Genomic DNA, 10163 nt, shown 5'->3' with positions numbered 1-10163 from the left:
GAGATAGGGAAGTTTTGATTCTCAATTACATACCATTTTGAAATAGGTTCATTTATTTCAGAGTAGATACGTTTATTTTTCTTTTAAATCAAGATTCAGAACATTAAAAAGTTGACTTTAGAACACGTCAATTACGGAAAAATGAACCTCAGAAACGGGAAATATAATATTCCGCTATCATAGCTTATTCCGACAGTCACTACAGTAGGTACTTCGGCACGGCTGAGAAGATCACCTGACAGGTCAGATATGGAGAGGCTTCCTAGTTTTACTAACAGAATACTTTTTATGTAAATATGTAATAGTAAAACGCATTAAGTGTAACAATTAAAATATGGCATAAAACAAACATAATAATATTAAAAAGTAGCTAACAATTGTTGTGATGAAGGAAGTCGCCGTCGAGATTGTCGCGGCATCCGGCGACAAGCGGCGACGTCCGGCGACTCGCGACAGTCGGATGTCATCACGTGTTGCACATGATTAGTGACGGTCACCACGCGACACGGACACTGCAGGACATTGGTTATCCATACTAATATTATAAATTCGAAAGTTTTTATGCTTGTCTGTCTGTCTGTTACCTCTTCACGCTCGAACCACTGAACCGATTTTGCTAAAATTTGGCATGGAGATATTTTGAGTCTCGAGTAAGGACATAAAATAGTTTTTATCCCGGAAAAATGTACGGTTCCCACGCGATAAACGAATTTTGGCGCAACGGAGTTGCGGGCGTAATCTAGTTTTTTTTTAAAATAAAACAGCTGGAAAACGCTAGAAAGATGGTCATTGGAAAGCTACTACTAATACCCGATGTTAGTCCCGAGTTGGGAGGATTTCATACAATCTTTTTCTTATTATATATTTTACTACATTTATATTCACAAATATTCTTAAAAGAATATTTGTGAATATAAATGTAGTAAAATATTATTTAGTGCAGTATACGGTATACGGTTTACCGGGCGTGGTTTCTTGCACCGCACTCTCTTACCCCGATAACGACTCCGCGACGCTGCCTGGGATCTACAAAAGATAGGAACGTAGTAACGAACGATTCAACACGTAGGAAAAAATGACGAAAAAATAGTTGAGAGGCAAATATTTATTAGGTCTACGAAACTGTTTTACACCAATATTATTATTTTGTTTGAAACCAAAACTCAACCTTCGGCCTCCTATGTATCGAGTGGATCATGGAGTAATTTTCTTTAGAATCTGAAACTATAAATATTATATCCTAATTGAAGTCGGGACTGTCCGCGTGTCTGCGCGCGCGTGGTCACGCGCGGACATTTCTCATTTGCACCTCATGATTCTGTATTTTTGCTGCAGTACTCACCCCGCGCTGAATTGGTCCATGACACGTTTTATGATTATTTGTTAAATAAACTGGTTATGGTGAGTGCATCATAACCAGTTTATTTATCAAATAATCATAAAACGTGTTATGAACCAATTCAGCGCGGGGTGAGTACTGCATAAATAAGTATTGTCTTTAGTGTTATAGCCCAGTGGGGCTATAACACTAAGGGCGGATTCGACCAAACTGGAGTAAAATTTTACTCGAGTATAACTGTCTCCTAATCTAAGAGTAAGCTGGTTTTGCGTTTTTCCAACTTCTAATCCAAGAATGAGGTAATTACACGGGAGTAAATAATTAAACGGGCTATTTTGGTGGAGTAAATATTAAACTGAGAATAGTTGCACAACAGGGTGCAACTGTCACGGTCGGTGTCATTGTGAACTATAATTGACATTTTATTTCATACTCTATGAGTAACTTGGTAAAATGCAAACGATTATACCCTAGAGTAAATTAAAGGAGTAAAATTATTCTCATGATAGTTATACTCGTGTAACTTCAAGTTTGGTCGAATCGGGCCTAAAGACAATACTTATTCTACAAACGATTGTTAATTTTTTTCTCTCTCTCTTCTTAAAATCTTAAAATCATCTTCGCCGAGAGATGTCGTAATCCACTCCGTCCCCTGCTATTATAAATTTGACACAATAATATTGGGATATAAAGTAACAAAAAGTATGTGAAGCGCACTGGAACCTACCATGGTACCAATACCAATGTTGAAGAACTTTACAAAACAGTTAACAGGGGACCAATATTCCCCGGGCTGACTGGAGGTACATCTTCAATAACTACTTAGTTAGCCCCGCGCCGCCCGCCCGCCCCACCGGCATAGTGTAGCTACGCACAGAGATTGTTACACCTTAGGCATTGGCAACATGTAAAATTATCACCTCCCCCGACTATTTTAATCAAATTTATTAGGTTTTACGCTTTATTTTGCACTATAAATACTTAAAAACAAAAGTATAAGTGTTAAAAACTATTGTTACTCTTCAACCCTTAGCAGTATTTGTGTAAAACTGTGTAATTTTGTAATATAAAATTCAAGTCAAGTGCACCTGTCAACGACTGGACGAATTCAAATAATTGGAGCTGGATTATTCTCAAGGACTGCTTAATCCCGGGGAGTATTGCTTTTATTTTTAAATCTTTTAGTCACTTTTTACGATAATTGTAACAATAAATCCACTCCACACCTCTCACCCCAGTGAGATACGTCCACAATCACACTTGGCTAAGTTTATTTCTCTCTTGGCTTGACAAGTCGTGGAAGCGAAGTTGTAGATAAAAACAACAAGCTCAGACAAACACAAACCCCAAATACTTTACATACATTATACAAGCAAAGAGACATCCTCAAAAAGACTCAGAATTTAAGTTTGCAAATTCTGAGTTGTACAGTTATATTCATATAAACTATTCAATTTGTCTATATAACTGTCTTCCGCACTTTGTTCTTTGTTTATTTCCTTTCTTATCATTTTGCTTAGTCTTTCCATTTGCTTTGTAACTGTACATAAATTACATTACTTACATTAAAATATTGAGGCTGGCTTTTGCTTATAAAGTAAAAGGTGACTTGCAATATTAACTACCAAAGTCGTTTAAGCCTAACATACCAAAAAACCAATTTCAGTGCTCGGGAATGGACAGCAAAATGATGACTCGCTCAGCCGTGGCCCGCCGTACTGAGGAGCAACTTCGTGTGGCCCTCGCAGAACTAAAACAATATAGGTACCAGTGCCAAATGCTGTTAAGGGAGAGAGATGATAATAAAAAAGAAATGCTATCTGTATTACAAAAGAATAAAGAGTTAAAATTAGAACTTAAAAGTTAAGCTTGGACTTTGATGACATTCAGAAACAAAACATGGAACTACAGAGCATCGTCGACGGCTTCGACCAATGCAGGGAGGAGTATGAAAACACTCTCAAGAACTCGGCTAACTTAAAAACCAAACTGAATAATGCTGAGGACTATATTTTAAAGCTTGAAGAACAAACCCATGTTCAAAGTGCCACCCAAACACAAACTTTATTTGATGAACTCATTTGTAACAAAAGTAAGTTTGATTCTAACAGAAAATCATGTAACGTTGACATTTCTACTATTGATTTGACCGGTGACGATACATTACCACTGTGTAAAATGAATAATAAGAAAAAATTAAAGAAATACATTAAAATCAGAAAGTGCATCAAACAATACTGTAAACTGTCACTGAAAAATAAAAAATGTATAAATAACTTATCAAAAATTGCTAAAGAAAACCAAAAATTGAATAATAATTTGCTAAATTGTAAAATTGACTTAGAGCAAATTAAATGTAGCTATGAGGCCGATGTATGCAACCTTCAGGCCGAAATTTCAATACTCCTCGACTCCTTGGATAATTTGAAAAAGAAATATGAATTGTCACAGCATGAAATGCAGGGGCATATATCAGCTATGAATGATCTGGTCGAAGTGACTCATTACAATGAGGACTGGGTTTACTCTCTATTGAGGGTCAACGGCTTCTCAAATAAAACAGATCTCTATGTCTTAAATAAAGTAGCAGATATATGTTCCAGTCAGAAGGTGCATACTGAATGCCCAACACACATTACTTTGTTCAGTGACGAGTTAGGTAAAGATTTGGCTGTATATTTGAATAGAATGTGTATTGGACAATCTATCTCTAATTTTTGTATGCCCGGAGCTACATACAGTGAAATTTTAAAAAGGGCCTTAACTATGAATTATTGTCCGAATAGTACATTAATAATTTTAGTTGGGAGGAAAGGAAAGGTAAATACGAAACAGATGACTGAATTTTTGGACCAGTTATTTAGTATTGAAAAATTTAAAAAAAGTTATCTTGTTTACTTTTCCTTATCCTTATATACAAATGTTGCCAAAGAGTGATAATAAAGAAAATTTTACTAGATATCAGCTGAACAGCCTTATGTATACTGCTGTAAATAATAATTGTATAATTTTGAATGACTCACATAAGGAATGTCAGGTTATAGATATCAATAATTTAGATTTTAAGGTATCCACAATGAAAAGAGATAAGTTCTTCTTATCTTATTTTTATAAACGACGTATAGCCAAGTTGCTATTTAACTTTTTATACATAAACCCAGCCAAGTTTTTGGCTTCCCCGACTACTGCTTTTATTGAGCAGAATATTAGTCATAGTGTTAACAATTTGGAATATGTTCCAAATACTTATTTAAATTAGATAATAAGACAATGGAGGACATCTCTTGCACAAATGAATTAAGTTCAAGTCTAATGTTGAAAATCCTACCAATAACTTGATAGACTCAATTAAACTGAGGAAAAATAAATGTAATTTGATTAATCTGGTGCATCAGAATTTACAAGGTATGGTAGGTAAAGAACTTGAAATTGAGTTATTTTTAAAGGAATTTAACATTGATATTATGTGTATATCTGAACATTGGTTCAGATCACATGAACTCATTTTCAATTTCAATGATCACCAGATAGCAAGTTCGTTCAGTAGAGAAAATGCCATTAGAGGAGGCTCTCTAATTTTAATCAGAAACAGTTTGAAGTTTAAGAAACGTAAGGATATCGTCAGTCTCTCTACTGAACGAATAATAGAAGTGGCTTGCATAGAGCTGAGCCATCTAATCATTGTGGGCGTATATAGGCCTCCATCAGGGTTATACGATTCTTTTGCAGTAACAATGGAACAAATTTTGTCAAAAATATGTGCATCTAACAAAAAGGTGGTGATTTTAACATTAATTTATTAGATTTAACTTCCATTACTGTTAGATTCACATCTTTATTTCAATCGTATAACCTTTACAGTTTGTTTCAGGAACCTACAAGGGTCTGTGAGACTACAGCCACTTGTATTGACAACATATTTACTAATCTTATTCCTCATAAAAAAGAAATAATTAATAAGCTAAGTTCTGATCACTGTAGACAAATAGCTTCTTTTAATATGAAATATGACAGTGACGCGAAGAAAAATCTTGTGTTTATTCCTGTGACAATGAAAAATTATTAAATCAATAATTGATATCGTAGCTCCTCATCTAGCAATGTTTTTAATGACTGCATAAAAAATGGCGTTTTTCCTGACTTGATGAAGCATAGCAAGATTGTTCCTTTATTTAAAGCCGGGACTAAATCGGATCCCACTAATTTCAGGCCTATATCGATTCTACCGACCTTTAGTAAAATATTTGAAAAAAATATTTTAAAACAATTACTAGTGCATTTTAATTAAAATAATTTGCTGCACGATAACCAATACGGATTTACTAAGGGTCGATCCACAACGGATGCTGGTATAGGACTTCTTTGTAGTATTTTTAAAGCTTGGGAGGAGTCGCAGGATGCCTTAGGTGTGTTTTGCGATCTCTCCAAAGCCTTTGATTGTGTTGAGCATGCTACATTGATCAGGAAACTGCGCCACTACGGCATAAAGGACTCTGCTCTCAGCTTTTTGACTTCTTACCTTAAAAATAGGACTCAAAGGGTTGAGGTAAATAGTAAAAGGTCCAATGGAACCAAAATAGAATTAGGTGTCCCACAGGGATCTATCCTAGGCCCTTTTCTTTTTCTCATCTATATAAATGACTTACCTTATCTAGTAAAGGATAATAATAATGAGATAGTGCTTTTTGCTGATGACACTTCACTTATTTTTAAAGTGAAGCGACAACAGACGAACTACGACGAGGTAAACAGTGCTCTCTCAAAAATAGTACATTGGTTTAATGTTAATAACTTACTTTTAAATTCTAGTAAAACTAAATGTATAAAGTTTACTTTGCCCAATGTTAGGCAAGTCCAAACCAATGTGCTATTAAATGATGAGAAGATGAATTTGGTAGATAATACTGTATTCCTAGGTATTACACTTGATAGTAAATTACAGTGGGGTCCTCACATTGCTAATCTAGCAGGTAGGCTCAGTTCTGCAGCATATGCAGTCAGAAAAATTAGAGAAATTTCTGACGAAGACACGGCACGATTAGTATATTTTAGTTATTTTCATAGTAGGATGTCATATGGAATCCTTTTATGGGGAAACGCTGCCGACATTAATACAATATTTGTGCTGCAGAAGCGAGCCATACGTTCTATTTATAAAATGTCTGCTTTAGAATCTCTGAGAGATAAATTTAAAGAAATTGGTATTCTAACTGTTGCTTCTCAATACATTTTGGATAATGTAATATATGTTAGAAAAAATATAAATAAATTTAAAGTTAAAAGTGACATTCACTGTAGAAATACTAGAAATAAGCACAAGCTGGACATGCCAGTGATCAGACTTAGTAAAGTCAGTAAATCTTTTAAAGGTCAATGTATACGCCTTTAAAAATCCCAGTAAACGTTCAAAATCTTTCCATTAATAAATTCAAAAAAGTAGTCAAAGAGCGTTTGTGTGCCAAAGCTTATTATAAGGTCAATGATTTCATAGAAGATGGCACATCTTGGGAGTAGGATGGTTCTTGCAAGGCTACTTCTACATTATTATATTATGACTTACAATTATGTATGCTGACATTGTATATAATATTAAGTTACAAAATTGTAAACTTTATTTTAAAAGAACAATTTTTCTCTCACTTTTTTGGTAAAAAGTGGAACCCGTGCGAGTTTCTTACGCCGGTTCTTTTCGCCGGGGTAGTTCCCGAACCGGTGGTAGGCATCAGGTAGACATTCTGAAAAAATTTGATTCAAATTTACTTAGAAATAAAACATTTTTTATTTTATTTATTTTTATTTAGGAAATTACCTGTAGGAACAGTATTATACTTATAGAAGCATGTTATGTTACTAACAGCAGTTAGTAACATGAAGAATCGGAAGATTCGAGAAGGTTGGTAGTAATTTAAAAAATCATAATGTTTCCTTCTAATACTTATAAGTCACTGTTGAAATGATCGATGAATTTACAACAACACGAGTCTGCCGTCTGCGATCTCCCTTAGGGAGTAAATTACGTACAACTTACATCCCATATTTTTTAGTTCTTTGATTTTACAGGTTCATATCTCTGTTTTCCAAACAAGTGTTTGAAAATATAATTCTAGGTCCAGACAGATTAGATATATTCTGCATTAAATATTATGTTACGTCTTTCATATTTTGTAAAAGAGAAACGTACTACTTTTTTATTCTAACAAAGGAGTACAGGACTTGCATTTACCTAGAATAGGCCTTAAAAATAAAGCACTCGGGCCTTAAAAGCTTGATTAACAAAAATAATGATTGGTAATTGGCGTCTCTATGGCGAGCTGCTCTACGTATACTTTCTCATTATTAGCGCAAAGAGTTGTTTTATTCCATCGCTGAGTTAGCTCACAATTTCCCATTTACGACTTTTCATCGTCGTCCTCACGGGAATACAGCCTCTTCACGAACACAATAAGACACATAATCGTTTGAACACAATCGTGTATAAAATCAGCACGTTTTCGCAGTGATAACGCGATTAATTTTGAACTCTGTGTCTATGATGTTAGAGTTTATTTTGCTGGTGACGAGGCCCAGTGTAATGAAAGGTTTCGGAGCGGCAATCGCTCAGAATTACGGAAATAAGCTCATTTAATTGGTTCGCGATTATCGCGAGCGCCGCCGCCGGGCGCAGCTTGTGCAGCTCCTACCGCTAGTGCAGCTCGCTTGTAACAGCTTTTAATTTTCTTTCTCTCATTGCCTTTTACTGTTTGATAGGTTTTGCAATGATTAGTCAATTTTGCTACGTTACTATTTTGTTTCATTCAAAATCAAAAATCAAAATCAAAAATCAAAATCAAAATTGTTTTATTTCTGAATAAATTTAAAATAAATGTTTTCAGAAAGTCCTACATGATGCCTACCACCGGTTCGGGAACTAACCCGGCGAGAAGAACCGGCGTAAGAAACTCGCACGGGGCCCACTTTTTTACCAAAAAAAGTGAGAAAAAAATTAATCTTTTAAAATAAAGTTTACAATTTTGTAACTAAATATTATATACAATATCCACATACATAATTGTAAGTCCTATAATAATGAAGAAGTAGCCTTGCAAGAAGCCATCCTACTCCCAAGATGTGCCATCGTTTATGAAATCATTGACCTTATAATAGGCTTTGGCACACAAACGTTCTTTAACTACTTTTTTAAATTTATTAATGGAAAGATTTTGAACGTTTTCTTTCATTGTTTTAAATACGATAATGCAATTAAAATGTATTTAAATATAATTAATAAGTATTGACTGTTGTGTTGAGGGTAGTTAATTCTTACAATAACAAGTGGTAAGAACTCATCTCTCGTCGCATCGTTTACAAGAACTGACTTCTGTGATATTGCTATAAAAAAGTTACACTATTTGATTAGACACGATAAATTCAAACAATTATTACCAGCAACCTCTCAATTCCTTACAAGAGATTTACTTGTAAAATGTAATAATGTCGCAATTCTTTAGCAGAACCATAATACTAATCTTCATTGTTTGTGGAGAAACCAACGACAGTCTCGTTGCGGTTGTACCCGAGTGTAAATAATGCCGAAAAGTGTGAAAACACAGATTACATTTCACGCGCCATACCACAACAGTACTTAGGATCCTAGCAGGGCATGTAACAGCAAGGTATTCGGACAGTTGTTAAAAATCATATAATTGGGGTTTGTCATTATTCTTTTACAATTAAAGACATGAGTAGATGTTGTAACATTTTACAACATATTAAGAGCAATTACTCATTTTTTCCCCTACAATTTAAACAAAACTTGTAAGTTACCTACTTCATGATCTGATTCTAGCTAATACATATATCTAGCTAGATATAATCCACAGTTTTTGATTTCAAATCTTTTTCGGTCCTAAAGCCTGCATTTATGCAGAAAAACGTCAGATTTCAAACTGTTAGTTACCACCTTATCCACTCACGTCTTTAATTCTTTTTCGATAATGTAACGAATACAAAGCTGCCATTGTTCCTGCTAGCACGCTGTTGTATCTGTTGTGTATCGGTGACAAAGCGACGTCTCCATCACAACAAACACTCTTGCGCAACAAACAACAAAAAATTGCGTCAAAATTAACACCTACTTAACACTCTACAATATAACGCAGGTAAAGAGATTCTATTATAAGGGATTAAGGTTTAAATTTAAGTTTCCGGGAGAATAAAGCTTATTTTTTGGTCGTAAAAAGTTTATTATGAGAGCAAAGCGTGCGACAATACACACTCACTCCGAATACAATACGAAGGTTGCATTGTACTGTGAGGGGCTCACTGCGTGCTGCTTATTAGTTCTGGTATTAGTAAGTGTACTTATAAAGTTTGCAATGTGATTTAAACTGCAACTTCCGCAGTTAAATTGCAAGTCCACTCGAAAAAGTAGGTGCGATGGCTAAAATTGATTCTAGGGACTATTAAAGTACCTGCTTACCAAATTCATCTTAATCATTTTAGAGGTTTGAAGAAGAGATTAAGAATCCAGGTTATGACTGTCCACAGTCACACATATTCTGTAACTACCATCGACGAAATTGATTCAGGTAGAAGACGTTCCTACGTCATTTGGTTGAGTTGTGTCAATTAAAATAATATTATGTTATCGGTGTTCAGTCGCCGGAGTTTGACAAAACGCGATCAATTTACGTAGGTCCACCATCTTCCTATCCATCAACTTCTCTGCTATTTTGTAGCAATGAATATGAATTTATAATTCAGTTGCAAGCGCAAAGGAACAAACAGTAATATTTCACGGCGTGCGCGGGGCGGGCGGGAGCGGGCGGGGGGTGCAGGGGCGGGC

The sequence above is a fragment of the Aricia agestis genome, chromosome 6 (assembly GCF_905147365.1).
Source record: "Aricia agestis chromosome 6, ilAriAges1.1, whole genome shotgun sequence".
In the NCBI taxonomy this organism is placed as follows: domain Eukaryota; kingdom Metazoa; phylum Arthropoda; class Insecta; order Lepidoptera; family Lycaenidae; genus Aricia; species Aricia agestis.
This window is presented reverse-complemented; position numbering follows the sequence as displayed.